Genomic DNA, 15,887 nt, shown 5'->3' on the forward strand with positions numbered 1-15,887 from the left:
TTAATTGGTGGAGGGAGTTTTTTTATTATTTCAACCTTTGCCTTATCAACCTCTATCCCTTTTCTTGAAACTTTATGGCCAAGGACAATCCCCTCGGGTACCATGAAATGGCATTTCTCCCAGTTTAAAACCAAATTAGTTTCTTGGCACCGTTTCAAGACAAGGGTTAAATGGTTTAGGCAAGCATTGAAATTATCACCAAAAACAGAAAAGTCATCCATGAAGACCTCTAGAAATTTTTCGACCATATCAGAGAAAATGGATAGCATACACCTTTGAAATGTGGTAGGGGCGTTGCAAAGCCCAAAGGGCATCCTTCTGTATGCAAAGACTCCAAATGGGCATGTAAAGGCAGTCTTCTCTTGGTCCTTGGGGTCCACCACTATTTGATTATACCCAGAATATCCATCCAAAAAGCAATAGTAGGCATGACCGGCCAGCCGTTCCAACATCTGATCAATGAATGGAAGAGGGAAATGGTCCTTTCTGGTGGCATCATTCAATCTTCTATCGTCTATGCACATCCTCCATCCAGTCACTGTTCTAGTAGGAATCAACTCATTCTTCTCATTGGTGATAACCGTCATTCCTCCTTTCTTTGGTACAACTTGAACCGGGCTCACCCATGGGCTGTCAGATATTGGGAAGATTATCCCTGCATTCCACAACTTCATTACTTCTTTCTGGACAACTTCCTTCATTGTGGGATTTAGCCTTCTTTGAGGTTGAACTACTGGTTTGGAATTATCTTCCAAGAGGATTTTATGCATACATACTGCAGGGCTGATTCCTTTCAGGTCATCAATGGTCCATCCTAAAGCATCTTTGTGAGCTTTGAGTACATTAAGAAGCTCTCCCTCTTCCTTCTTTGTCAGGGATGAATTAATGATCACTGGGAAACTTTCTGATGTGCCTAGAAATGCATATTTGAGATGGGGGGGTAGTGGTTTCAGTTCTTGTTTTCGTACTTCTTCCTTCTTGTCCTTTTTTCATCTTGCTCAATGAAGGTCTCAGCTACTTATTCTTTTGTTGCCCCTTGATTTCCTTCTTGCTCCTGAGAATTTTCTTCCAGCATTTCTTCCACCAAACTCTCTATCATATCCACTTTTACGTAGTCCTCTTGCTCAGGAATGTTTTGCATTGACTTGAAAACATTTATGACCATTTGTTCATTATGGACCCTGAAGATCATTTCTCCTTTTTCTACATCAATGATGGCTCTTGCTGTGTGTAGAAATGGCCTTCCCAAAATGATTGAGTCGCTTCCTTCCTCTTCAGTATCCAAAATCACAAAATCTGCTGGGAAGATAAATTCCCCAACCTTCACCAACAGATTCTCCACAATTCCATTGGGTGTCTCGATGGATCTGTCAGCCATGACTAATGACATCCTGGTGGGTTTAAGCTCTTCTATATCAAGCTTTCTCATCATTGAAAGAGGCATTAAATTGATGATGGCACCAAGGTCATAGAGAGCTTTGTTGAGAATTGTTTTGCCAATGGTGCATGACACTACAAAGCCCCCCGGATCCTTGAGTTTTGGTGGAATGCCCCGTTGAATCACAGCACTACATTCCTCGGTGAGTAATACGGTTTCCCTCTCAAGCCAACTTCTTTTCTTGTTGATAAGCTCCTTTAAAAATTTGGCATATAGAGGCATTTGCTCAAGTGCTTCAGCCAAGGGGATATTGATTTCCAGCTTCTTGAAGGTCTCAAGGAACTTGTGGAAATGCTGGTCCTTAACCTCTTTGTTGAATCTCTGAGGATATGGCAGTGGAGGTGTGATGCTCTTTCCTATTTGCTGCTGTCCCTGAGTCATTTCCCTTGAGCTATGTGGCTGGTTGTCCTTCTCTTTGAGTTTCTCAGTGCTTTTGTTTGGCATCACAAATTGCTCCTTAGCTTCATCTGCTTTTGTTTGCTTCTCATCCTCTATTGGTTCTTTGATGCTCTCTGTTTGCTTCTTTGTAGTGTCATTGTTGCTTATCAACGTTCTCCCACTCCTTAGTTGTATTGCCTTGCATTCCTCCTTGGGATTTGGGATTGTGTCACTGGGCAGTGAGCTTGAAGGTCTCTCAACAGAAATTTGCTTGGAGAGTTGCTCAATCTGCCTCTCTAGGCTTTTTAGTGATGCTTCATGATTTTTGTTTGTTATTTCCTGGTGTTTCATCATTTTGTCTATCAAGGTCTCCAAGTTGGTGAGTCTTTGGGGTTCAGGTGGTGCTTGTGGTGGGTTGTGAGCTGTGGGTGGTGGATGATAAGCATTTTGGTTGGTAGGTTGGTTATTGGATTGGTACTGGTTGAGATTGGGGTAGTTATTTTGAGGTTTTCTGTAAGTGTTTTGGTTAGTTTGCTGCTGGTTGTAATTTTGGTTGTTTCTTGGGTTATTTTGGGTTGAATTCCTCTGCCATGGTTGTTGGTTTTGGTTGTGAGTGTCTCCCCATCTGAGGTTGGGGTGATTCTTCCATGAGGGGTTGTAAGTATCACCATAGAATTCATTTGGACTTGAATGCATGTACTGGACTTGTTCTTGCTGTTGCTCCTCTTGAATTTCTTCATTTTGCCCCCATGTGGTTGATGGTTGGCTAGTGTTAACTGCTGCAACTTGGAGGCCATCAATCCTCTTGGTCATTTGTGCAAATTGTTGTTGAATTTGCTGCTGCATTAATTTGTTTTGAGCCAGGATTGAATCCACTCCTTCTAGCTCCATTACTCCTCTTCTTTGTGATGGTTGGCGGCTTCTTTGATGAGCAAAGAAATATTGGTTGTTAGCCACCATATCAATGAGTTCTTGAGCCTCCTCTGCAGTTTTCATGAGTTGCAAGGAACCTCCAGCTGAATGATCCAAAACTTCCTGGGATTTCAATGTTAAGCCTTCATAGAAGTTTTGCAGCTTCTCCCATTCATTAAACATGGCAGGGGGGCATTTTCTGACTAGAGCCTTGCACCTCTCCCATGCCTCATAAATGGGTTCAGCCTCCATTTGTGTAAATGTTTGTACCTCAGCCTTCAACCTTATAATCCTCTGAGGTGGATAAAACTTGGCAAGGAACTTGGTTACCAAATCATCCCAGTTGTTGATGCTGTCCCTTGGAAACGATTCCAACCATTGAGTGGCCTTGTCCCTGAGAGAGAATGGGAATAGCATCAGTTTGTAACTGTCAGGAGGCACACCATTAGTTTTGACAGTGTTACATATCCTCAAGAAGGTGGATAAGTGTTGGTGCGGGTCTTCAAGTGATCCTCCACTAAAAGAGCAATTGTTCTGAACCAAAGTGATGAGTTGTGGCTTAAGTTCAAAATTGTTTGCATTGACATTTGGAGCCAAAATGCTGCTTCCACAATGTCTAGGATTTGCAAAGGTATAGGAGGCCAAAACTCTCCTCTGGGGTGGGTTGTCATTGTTGTTGTCTGCTCCACCTGGTGGATTCATTGAATGTTCCTCCATCTCTTGAAATTCTTCGTCTGATTCCTCTTCTCCAACAATATTTTTCCCTCTTTCAGCTCTTCTTAACCTCCTGAGAGTTCTTTCATCTTGTTCATGAAAATTTAGTGTGTTTCTTCTTGTACCTGACATACAAGCATAACATAAGAAACGCACAAACCAGTGATACTTCAATCTACTGCTGGATTGAAGTTTTAGTTAGTTTACACAAAAAATCAAACAGTTAGTGGGTTAATCAAAAATTAAGAAAAAGTGCTTGATCTAAACTACCACCTCACTTAATCATTGTCAATCAATTCAATCCCCGGCAACAGCGCCAAAAACTTGATGTGCGGAAAACGATCCGACACAAAACTCACCGGCAAGTGCACCGGGTCGCATCAAGTAATAAAAACTCACGGGAGTGAGGTCGATCCCACAGGGATTGAAGGATTGAGCAATTTTAGTTTAGTGGTTGATTTAGTCAAGCGAATCAGGATTTGGTTGAGTGATTTGTGATTTGCAGAATTTAAATTGCATGGAAAGTAAAGGGAATGTGTAAATTGCATGAAATTAAAGAGAGCAAGAATTGAATTGCTGAATCTTAAAGAACAAGTAATATAAATTGCAGAAACTTAGAATGCAAGAAATGTAAATTGCGGAATCTTAAATTGCAAGAAATGTAAATGACTTGAAATGTAAAGGGAATTGGGAATTGGATTTGCAGCAATTAAACAAGGCAAAATAAATTGCATCAAACAGAAGAGTAAAAGGGGATTGGGATTGAATCGGATCTGAAGCAGAAGAGTAAATGAACATGAAAAGCAATAAACAGAGAATTGGAAATTGGAAATTCAGATCTCAGGACCCAAGAGACTAGATAACCGAGTCTAGATCTCAATGCCTTCCCAGATCCAACAAGAACACTTGCAAAGAAATTGTAAATTGCAAAGAAAGTAGATGAAGAGCAATTAACAGAAATTTAAACTCAATTATGCAGTAAAGAAACAGAGAGATCCAAGGATGAGATTGAAACAGAATTTCTTCAATTCTCCAACCCAAGATCCAAGACAAAGTAATTGAAATTGAAAACAATAAAACTAAGAGGAAGGGAATTGAATTCTCCTTCCCCGAAACTAAGAAATTTAAGATCACACGCTACCAAAAGCTCTCCGAAAAACTACTAAGCAAAACTAAAGGGAAAACTAAAAAGAAGAGCTCCTCGAATAACTTGAATTCTATCCTATTTATACACTTTCTTCAAATGATCTTCAAGCCTTGGGTTGGGCCTTTGCTCTTGGTGGAATTGGGTTGAAAGATGCCTTGATTGATTGCTCTTGGAGTTTGGAGAGGAACCAAAGTGAACCAATTGAACCGGGTTGGAGTTTTGCAAAAGTTGGAGTAAAAGTTTGAGCAAAAGTTAGGGGTCTAACTTTTGCTCCAACTTTTCATATCAGCTACCATAATCTGCTGATACCAACGTTGGTGCCAAAGTTAGGGGTCTAACTTTTGCTCCAACGTTGGCTTTACCTTGTGCACTTATGGCGCCAACGTTAGCCCAAAAGTTAGGGGTCTAACGTTGGCGCAAACTTTTGCTCCCCCTTTTGTATTTCCCATGTGCCAACGTTAGCCCAAAAGTTAGGGGTCTAACGTTGGCGCAAACTTTTGGTGGTCAGGGGTATTTTCATGTGCCAACGTTAGCCCAAAAGTTAGGGGTCTAACGTTGGCGCAAACTTTTGGTGCCCAGGGAGTGATTTTCAAGTTCCAACGTTAGCCCAAAAGTTAGGGGTCTAACGTTGGGGCTAACTTTTCACCCAAAAGTTTGTGCAAAAGTTTGAGGCTAACTTTAGGTCTAGCTTTTTACTTCCTGGTTCAATTTTACTTATTCCATTGTCCTCTCTTTACTCCTAGCCATTCCTTCTTGCTTCAACCTTTCTCCAAGCTTTCTTCACCTATCATTAATCAACCAAACACATCAAAGCTATGCTTAAAATCATGAGATATTCATTCTTTCACAATATGTATCAAATATAGCATAAAACCTCATGAAATTGCATTAATTCATCTATGGTTAATTCAATCAAAGGAAGCATGAAAATCTACCCAAATTGGCTTGCTTAGACCTCAAGAAAGTGCATAATTCAAGTGAAAACAAAAGAAAAAGACTAGTGAAACTAGGCTAAGATGACTTCTCATCAGTTAGTGTCTCTAGTATAAAAATTTCTAAGTTTGGTGTCTTGCATGTCTTTCTTTTCTTAAAAATTTTCAAAAATATGTTCTTGATGTTCATCTTGACATTCAAAGTGTTCTTGCATGCATTCCTTGTTTTGATCTTAGTTTTTCATATTTAATTTCATTTTGTTATTTTTCTCTCTCATCATTAAAAATTCAAAAAAATTCAAAATTATGTCTTTTCAAGTCAATAATACAGAGAATTGAAGATTCATAACATACAACAGAGGAATCACAGAGAAAAAGCTGGGCATTCAAAATGCCCAGTAAAGAAGGATTTCTGGCGTTTAAACGCCAGCCAGGGTACCTGCCTGAGCGTTTAACGCCTAAGGAGGTAGCCAAGTGGGCGTTAAATGCCTGAATGGATACCATTCTGGGCGTTTAATGCTAGGATAACACCAAGGAGGAAATTTTGTTTTCAATTCAAATTTTTTTCAAATTTTTAAGTTTTAAAACTAATTTTTCAAAATCTTATCTTTTTCGTATCCTCTCATATCAATCATATCTTTTTCAAAATCAAATCTTTTTCATTTTTCTTTTAATATTTTCGAAAATCCTTGCTAACAATTAATGTTGTGATTCAAAAATTTCAAGTTTGTTACTTTCTTGTTAAGAAATGTTCAATATTTGAATTCTAGAATCATATCTTTTAGTTTCTTATTAGTCAAGTCATCAATTTTGATTTTAAAAATCAAATCTTTTTCAATCATATCTTTTCAAACATATCTTTTTCAATCAAATCTTTTCCAAATCATATCTTTTTCAAATTTTAATTTCAAAATCTTTTTCTAACTTCTTATCTTTTCAAAACTTACTATTTCTTATCTTTTTCAAAACCACCTAACTACTTTTCTCTCTCTCTAATTTTTGAAAACCACTAACCACTTCTTCAAAAATCTTTTTAATTAACTAATTGTTTTAAACTCTAATTTTATTCCTTTCTTGATTTTCTAATACTAACTAATTTTTAAAATAAAAACAAAAATAGTTTTCCTTTTTCTTTTATTCAGTATTCGAATTTCTTCTCTCTCCCATCTCTTTCTATTTAATCACTAACACTTATCCTCCTTTAATAATTCAGACCCCCTCCCTCTCTATAAGTTCAAATTTCTCTCTCTACCTCATCCTTCTATTCTTCTTTTCCTCTGACACATCAAGGAATCTCTATACTGTGACATAGAGGATTCCATACTTTTTTGTTTTCTTCTCTTTCATATGAGTAGGAACAAAGATAAAGGCATTCTTGTTGAAGCTGATCCTGAACCTGAAAGGACTCTAAAGAGGAAGCTAAGAGCAGCTAAAGCACAATACTCTGAAGAGGACCTGACAGAAAATTTTGAAAAGAAAGCAGACAAAATAGACATGGCCGAACCCAACAACAACAATGCAAGGAAGATGCTTGGTGACTTTACTGCACCAACTCCCAACTTCTATGGGAGAAGGATCTCTATTCCTTCCGTTGGAGCAAACAACTTTGAGCTTAAGCCTCAATTAGTTTCTCTAATGCAACAGAATTGCAAGTTTCATGGACTTCTATGGGAAGATCCTCATCAGTTCTTGGCTGAATTTTTGCAAATCTGTGACACTGTTAAGACCAATGGAGTTGATCTCGAGGTCTACAGACTTATGCTTTTCCCTTTTGTTGTAAGAGACAGAGCTAGTATATGGTTGAACTCATAACCTAGAGGTAGCCTGAACTCTTGGGAAAAGCTAGTCAATGCCTTCTTAGCTAAATTCTTTCCACCTCAAAAGATGAGTAAGCTTAAAGTGGAAGTTTAAACCTTCAAACCGAAGGAAGGTGAATCCCTCTATAAAGCTTGGGAAAGATACAAGCAATTGATCAGAAGGTGTCCTTCTGACATGCTTTCAGAATGGAGCATTATAGGTATCTTCTATGATGGTATGTCTGAGTTATCCAAGATGTCATTGGACTATTCTGCAGGCGGATCTATTCATCTAAAGAAAACACCTACAGAAGCCCAGGAACTTATTAAAATGGTTGCAAATAACCAGTTCATGTACACTTTTAAAAGAAATCCTATGAACAATGGGACAACTCAGAAGAAAGAAGTTCTTGAGATTGATACTCTGAATGCCATATTGGCTCAGAACAAATTATTGACTCAGCAAGTCAATATGATTTCTCAGAATCTGACTAGATTGCAAGCTGCATCCAGTAGTAATAAAGAAGCATCTTCTGAAGAAGAAGCTTATGATCTTGAGAACCCTGCAATGGAAGAGGTGAATTACATGGGAGAACCCTATTAAAACACCTATAATCCTTCATGGAGAAATCATCCAAATCTCTCATGGAAGGATCAATAGAAGCCTCAACAAGGCTTCAACAACAATAATGGTAGAAGAAATAGGTTTAGCAATAGCAAGCCTTTTCTGTCATCTTCTCAGCAACAGACAGAAAACTCTAAGCAGAGTCATTCTGGCTTAGCAACCATAGTCTCTGATCTATCTAAGACCACACTAAGTTTCATAAATGAAACAAGATCCTCCATTAGAAATTTGGAGGCGCAAGTGGGTCAGTAGAGTAAAAAGGTTACTGAAACTCCTCCTAGCACTCTCCCAAGCAATACAAAAGAAAATCCCAAGAGAGAGTGCAATGCCATAACCATGACCAACATGGCCAAACCTGGAAAGAGTAAGGAGGATGTGATTCCCAGTGAGAAAAACCTCATGGGATATCCTCTGAATGAAAAGAAGTTCCCCTTTGAGGAACCAAGGGAATCTGAGGCTCATACAGAGACCATAGAGATTCCATTAAACCTACTTCTGCCATTCATGAGCTCTGATAAGTATTCTTCCCCTGAAGAGGATGAAGATATTACTAAAGAGCAAGTTGCTAAGTACCTTGGAGCAATCATGAAGCTGAATGCCAAGTTATTTGGTAATGAGACTTGGGAAGATGAACCCCCTTGCTCACTAATGAACTAAATGACTTGATTAGGCAGACGTTACCTCAGAAGAAACTGGATCCCAAAAAATTCTTAATACCCTGTACCATAGGCACCATGACCTTTGAGAAGGCTCTGTGTGACCTGGGGTCAAGCATAAACCTGATGCCACTCTCAGTAACGGAGAAACTGGGAATCTTTGAGGTACAAGCTACAAGAATCTCACTAGAGATGACAGACAAATATATGAAACTGGCTTATGGACTTGTAGAGGATGTTTTAGTGAAGGTTGATAGCCTTTACATCCCTGCTGACTTCATAATCCTGGACATTGGGAAGAATAAGGATGAATCCATCATGCTTGGCAGACCCCTTCTAGCCACAGCAAAAGCTGTGATTGATGTTGACAGAGGAGAGTTGGTCCTTCAAGTGAATGAGGACTACCCTGTGTTTAAGGCTCAAGAATCTCCTTCTGTGCACATGGAGAAGAAGCATGAAAAGCTTCTATCAATACAGAGTCAAATAGAGCCCCCATATTCAAACTCTAAATTTGGTGTTGATAGGCCATCATCATGCTCTGAGTATCTGTGAGGCTCCATGAGAGCTCACTGTCAAGTGGTGGCGCGAAATTGTGAACAATACTTTTCACAACTCTCATAATCCCCGGTCATGAACCCCAAAAACTTGGTGTTCAATACCATGGCATTACACAACTTCGCACAACTAACCAGCAAGTGCACTGGGTCGTCCAAGTAATAAACCTTACGCGAGTAAGGGTCGATCCCACGGAGATTGTTAGTATGAAGCAAGCTATGGTCATCTTGTAACTCTTAGTCAGGCAAACTCAAATGGATATGGTGATGAACGAAAATAAACACAAAGATAAAGATAGAGATACTTATGTAATTCATTGGTAGGAACTTCAGATAAGCGCATGAAGATGCCTTCCCTTCCGTCTCTCTGCTTTCCTACTGTCTTCATCCAATTCTTCTTACTCCTTTCCATGGAAAGCTTGTGTAGGGTTTCACCGTTGTCAATGGCTACCTCCCATCCTCTCAGTGAAAACGATTGCATATGCTCTGTCACAGCACGCGGAATTCAGCTGTCGGTTCTCGGTCAGGCCGGAATAGAATCCATCGATTCTTTTGCGTCTGTCACTAACGCCCCGCCTGCTAGGAGTTTGAAGCACGTCACAGTCATTCAATCATTGAATCCTACTCAGAATACCACAGACAAGGTTAGACCTTCCGGATTCTCTTGAATGCCGCCATCAGTTCTTGCCTATACCACGAAGATTCCGGTTAAATGATCCAAGAGATATTCACTCAATCGAAGGTAGAACGGAGGTGGTTGTCAGTCACACGTTCATAAGTGAGAATGATGATGAGTGTCACGGATCATCACATTCATCAAGTTGAAGAACAAGTGATATCTTAGAACAAGAACAAGCAGAATTGAATGGAAGAACAATAGTAATTGCATTAATACTCGAGGTACAGCAGAGCTCCACACCTTAATCTATGGTGTGTAGAAGCTCCACCATTGAAAATACATAAGTATAAGGTCTAGGCATGGCCGAATGGCCAGCCTCCCAATGATCTAAGATAGCATAAAATGAAGATAGCTACCAAAGTCTGATCTAAGAACTAGATGTCCAAAAGATCTCTGTATACAATAGTAAAAGGTCCTACTTATAGAAAACTAGTAGCCTAGGGTGTACAGAGATGAGTAAAAGACATAAAAATCCACTTCCGGGCCCACTTGGTGTGTGCTTGGGCTGAGCAATGAAGCATTTTCGTGTAGAGACTCTTCTTGGAGTTAAACACCAGCTTTAGTGCCAGTTTGGGCGTTTAACTCCCATTTGGGTGCCAGTTCCAGCGTTTAACGCTGGGATTTCTGAGGGTGACTTTGAATGCCAGTTTGGGCCATCAAATCTTGGGCAAAGTATGAACTATCATATATTGCTGGAAAGCCCAGGATGTCTACTTTTCAACGCCGTTGAGAACGCGCCAATTGGGCTTCTGTAGCTCCAGAAAATCTACTTCGAGTGCAGGGAGGTCAGAATCCAACAGCATCTGCAGTCCTTTTTAGTCTCTGAATCAGATTTTTGCTCAGGTCCCTCAATTTCAGCCAGAAAATACCTGAAATCACAGAAAAACACACAAACTCATAGTAAAGTCCAGAAAAGTGAATTTTAGCTAAAAACTAATAAAAATATACTAAAAACTAACTAGATCATATTAAAAACATACTAAAAACAATGCCAAAAAGTATACAAATTATCCGCTCATCACAACACCAAACTTAAATTGTTGCTTGTCCTCAAGCAACTGAAAATCAAACAAGATAAAAAGAAGAGAATATGCAATGAATTCCAAAAACATCTATGAAGATCAGTATTAATGAGATGAGCGGGGCTTTTAGCTTTTTGCCTCTGAACAGTTTTGGCATCTCACTCTATCCTTTGAAATTCAGAATGATTGGCTTCTCTAGGAACTTAGAATCCAGATAGTGTTATTGATTCTCCTAGTAGAGTATGATGATTCTTGAACATAGCTACTTATTGAGTCTTGGCTGTGGCCCAAAGCACTCTGTCTTCCAGTATTACCACCGGATACATACATGCCACAGACACATAATTGGGTGAACCTTTTCAGATTGTGACTCAGCTTTGCTAAAGTCCCCAACTAGAGGTGTCCAGGGTTCTTAAGCACACTCTTTTTGCCTTGGATCACAACTTTATTTCTTTCTTTTCTCTCTTTTTTTTCGTTTTCTTTTCTTTTTCTCTTTTTTTTCGATTTTTTTTTTAATAGAAATGCTTTTTCTTGCTTCAAGAATCATTTTAATGATTTTTCAGATCCTCAGTAACATGTCTCCTTTTTCATCATTCTTTCAAGAGCCAACATTCATGAACCACAAATTCAAGATACATATGCACTGTTTAAGCATACATTCAGAACACAAAAATATTGCCACCACATCAAAATAATTAAACTGTTGTAAAATTCAAAATTCATGCAATTCTTTCCTTTTCAATTTAGCACGTTTTTATTAAGAGAGGTGATGGATTCATAGGACATTCATAACTTTAAGGCATAAACACTAAGACACTAATGATCACAAGACACAAACATGGATAAACATAAGCACATAAAATTCGAAAAACAGAAGAATAAAGAACAAGGAAATCAAGGAACGGGTCCACCTTAGTGATGGCGGCTCTTTCTTCTTCTTGAAGATCCTATGGAGTGTTTGAGCTCCTCAATGTCTCTTCCTTGTCTTTGTTGCTCCTCCCTCATGATTCTTTGATCTTCTCTAATTTCATGGAGGATGATGGAGTGTTCTTGGTGCTCCACCCTTAGTTGTCCCATGTTGGAACTCAATTCTCCTAGGGAGGTGTTTAGTTGCTCCCAATAATTTTGTGGAGGAAGGTGCATCCCTTGAGGTATCTCAGGGATCTCATGGTGAGTGGGGTCTCTTGTGTGTTCCATCCTCTTCTTAGTGATGGGCTTGTCCTCATCAATAGGGATGTCTCCCTCTATGTCAACTCCAACTGAATAACAGAGGTGACAAATGAGATGCGGAAAGGCTAACCTTGCCAAGGTAGAGGACTTGTCCGCCACCTTATAGAGTTCTTGGGCTATAACCTCATGAACTTCTATTTCTTCTCCAATCATGATGCTATGGATCATGATAGCCCGGTCTATGGTAACTTCGGACCGGTTGCTAGTGGGAATGATTGAGCGTTGGATGAACTCCAACCATCCTCTAGCCACGGGTTTGAGGTCATGCCTTCTCAATTGAACCGGCTTTCCTCTTGAATCTCTCTTCCATTGGGCACCCTCTTCACATATGACTGTGAGGACTTGGTCCAACCTTTGATCAAAGTTGACCCTTCTAGTGTAAGGATGTTCATCTCTTTGCATCATAGGCAAGTTGAACGCCACCCTCACACTTTCCGGACTAAAATCCAAGTATTTCCCCCGAACCATAGTAAGATAATTCTTTGGATTCGGGTTCACACTTTGATCATGGTTCTTGGTGATCCATGCATTGGCATAGAACTCTTGAACCATCAAGATTCCGACTTGTTGAATGGGGTTGGTAAGGACTTCCCAACCTCTTCTTCGGATCTCATGTCGGATCTCCGGATATTCACCCTTTTTGAGTGAAAAAGGGACCTCGGGGATCACCTTCTTCAAGGCCACAACTTCATAGAAGTGGTCTTGATGCACCTTTGAGATGAATCTTTCCATCTCCCATGACTCGGAGGTGGAAGCTTTTGCCTTCCCTTTCCTCTTTCTAGAGGTTTCTCCGGCCTTGGATGCCATAAATGGTTATGGAAAAACAAAAAGCAATGCTTTTACCACACCAAACTTAAAATGTTTGCTCGTCCTCGAGCAACAGAGGAAATAAGAGAGTAGAAGAAGAAGAAATGAGGGGAAAGGGAATGGCTTTAATTTTCGGCCAAGAAGGGGAGAAGTGGTGTGTATGTTGTGTGAAAATGAAGGAGTGAAGGAGGGTTTATATAGGAGAGGGGGAGAGGGAGGTTCGGCCATTTGAGGGTGGGTTTGGGTGGGAAAGTGGTTTGAATTTGAATGGTGAGGTAGGTGTGGTTATAAGAAGGATGGATGTGAGTGGTGAAGAGAAAAATGGGATTTGATAGGTGAGGGGTTTTTGGGGAAGAGGTGTTGAGGTGATTGGTGAATGGGGAAGAAGAAGAGAGAGAGTGGTGGGGTAGGTGGGGATCCTGTGGGGTCCACAGATCCTGAGGTGTCAAGGAAAAGTCATCCCTGCACCAAATGGCAAGCAAAATCACGTTTTGAGCCATTTCTGGCGTTAAACGCCGGGCTGGTGCCCATTTCTGGCGTTTAACGCCAGCTTCTTGCCCCTTTCTGGCGTTTAACGCCAGTCTGGTGCCCCTTTCTGGCGTTAAACGCCCAGAATGGTGCCAGACTGGGCGTTAAACGCCCAACAGCTAACCTCACTGGCGTTTAAACGCCAGTGGGTGCGTCCTCCAGGGTGTGCTATTTTTCTTCCTGTTTTTCATTCTGTTTTTGCTTTTTTCATTGATTTTGTGACTTCTCATGATCATCAACCTACAAAAAAGAGAAAATAACAAAATAAAATAGACAAAATATAACATTGGGTTGCCTCCCAACAAGCGCTTCTTTAATGTCATTAGCTTGACAGAGGACTCTCATGGAGCCTCAGAAATGCTCAGAGCTATGTTAGAACCTCCCAACACCAAACTTAGAGTTTGACTGTGGGGGCTCTGTTTGGCTCTGTTTTGAGAGAAGCTCTTCATGCTTCCTCTCCATGATGACAGAGGGATATCCTTGGGCCTTAAACACCAAGGATTCTTCATTCACTTGAATGATCAACTCTCCTCTATCAACATCAATCACAGCCTTTGTAGTGGTTAGGAAGGGTCTGCCAAGGATGATGGATTCATCCATGCACTTCCCAGTCTCTAGGACTATGAAATCAGTAGGGATGTAATGGTCTTCAACTTTAACCAGAACATCCTCTACAAGTCCATGGGCTTGTTTTCTTGAGTTGTCTGCCATCTCTAGTGAGATTTTTGCAGCTTGCACTTCAAAGATCCCTAACTTCTCCATTACAGAGAGAGGCATGAGGTTTACACTTGACCCTAAGTCACACAAGGCCTTCTTGAAGGTCATGGTGCCTATGGTGCAAGGTATTGAAAACTTTCCAGGATCCTGTCTCTTTTGAGGCAGTTCCTGCCTAGACAAGTCATCCAGTTCTTTGGTGAGCAAAGGGGGTTCATCCTCCCAAGTCTCATTTCCAAATAACTTGTCATTTAGCTTCATGATTGCTCCAAGGTATTTAGCAACTTGCTCTTCAGTGACATACTCATCCTCTTCAGAGGAAGAATACTCATCAGAGCTCATGAATGGCAGAAGCAAGTCCAATGGAATCTCTATGGTCTCAGTTTGAGCCTCAGATTCCCATGGTTCCTCATTAGGGAACTCATTGGAGGTCAGTGGACGTCCAGTGAGGCCTTCCTCAGTGGCGTTCACTGCCTCTTCTCCTTCCCAAAATTCGGCCATGTTGATGGCCTTGCACTCTCCTTTTTGATTTTCTTCTGTATTGCTTGGGAGAGTACTGGGAGGGAGTTCAGTAATTTTCTTGCTCAGCTGACCCACTTGTCCTTCCAAGTTTCTAATGGAAGACCTAGTTTCAGTCATGAAACTTTGAGTGGTTTTGATTAGATCAGAGACCATGGTTGCTAAGTCAGAGGTATTCTGCTTAGAACTCTCTGTCTGTTGCTGAGAAGATGATGGAAAAGGCTTGCTATTGCTAAACCTGTTTCTTCCACCATTATTGTTATTGAAACCTTGTTGAGGTCTCTGTTGATCCTTCCATGAAAAATTTGGATGATTTCTCCATGAAGGATTATAGGTGTTTCCATAGGGTTCTCCCATGTAATTCATGATGCCAAGGCATCTTAGGCTAGTTTCACTAGCATTTTTCTGTTAGTTTTAGTTGTTTTATGCATTTTCTTGAGCTTAAAGTAACCAAGAATGGTTAAATGAACAACAAAGCAATGAACCATCCAAAACATTATGATTTTGATGCAAATTCCATGAGTTTTTAGTGATATTACTTGAATGCTATGAATGGATGAATTCTCATGAAATTTTGCAAAACTTTGATGCAATTGTTTGGATGATTTTAGGGAAGAGAGGCTAGGCAAGGAAGCAACAAAATCAATGAAGGAAGCTTGAAATTCAAATGGGACGTTTAAGCTCCAGTTTAAGCCTAAACTGGAGCTTAAACGCCAAAATCATGAGAAGAGAGGAAATGCTGTAACTGGCGTTTAACCTCCAGTTTGACCTTAAACTGGAAGTTAAACGCCAGAATGAGAAAGGGCACTAAGAAGCATTCCACGTTTAACCTCCAGTTTGACCTTAAACTGGAGGTTAAACGCCAGAATGATGATTTGAACCAAGGGAGCATTCCACGTTTAACCTCTAGTTTAACCTTAAACTAGAGGTTAAACGTGTTCGACACTTTTCTTTCTCACCAAGAAGCATTCCACGTTTAACCTCCAGTTTAACCTTAAACTGGAGGTTAAACGCCAGAAGCAAGAGAGGCACCAGGAGCATTCCAAGTTTAACCTCCAGTTTGATCTCAAACTGGAGGTTAAACGTGTTCGACCATTTCCTTCCTCCAGGGTGTTTTCTTCATTCCACGTTTAACCTCCAGTTTGACCTCAAACTGGAGGTTAAACGTGTTCGATCCAAATGGCCTCCAGGGGTTGCTTTCTTCATTTCCAAGTTTAACCTCCAGTTTAACCTCAA

Source organism: Arachis hypogaea, chromosome 5 (assembly GCF_003086295.3).
Source record: "Arachis hypogaea cultivar Tifrunner chromosome 5, arahy.Tifrunner.gnm2.J5K5, whole genome shotgun sequence".
Taxonomy (NCBI): domain Eukaryota; kingdom Viridiplantae; phylum Streptophyta; class Magnoliopsida; order Fabales; family Fabaceae; genus Arachis; species Arachis hypogaea.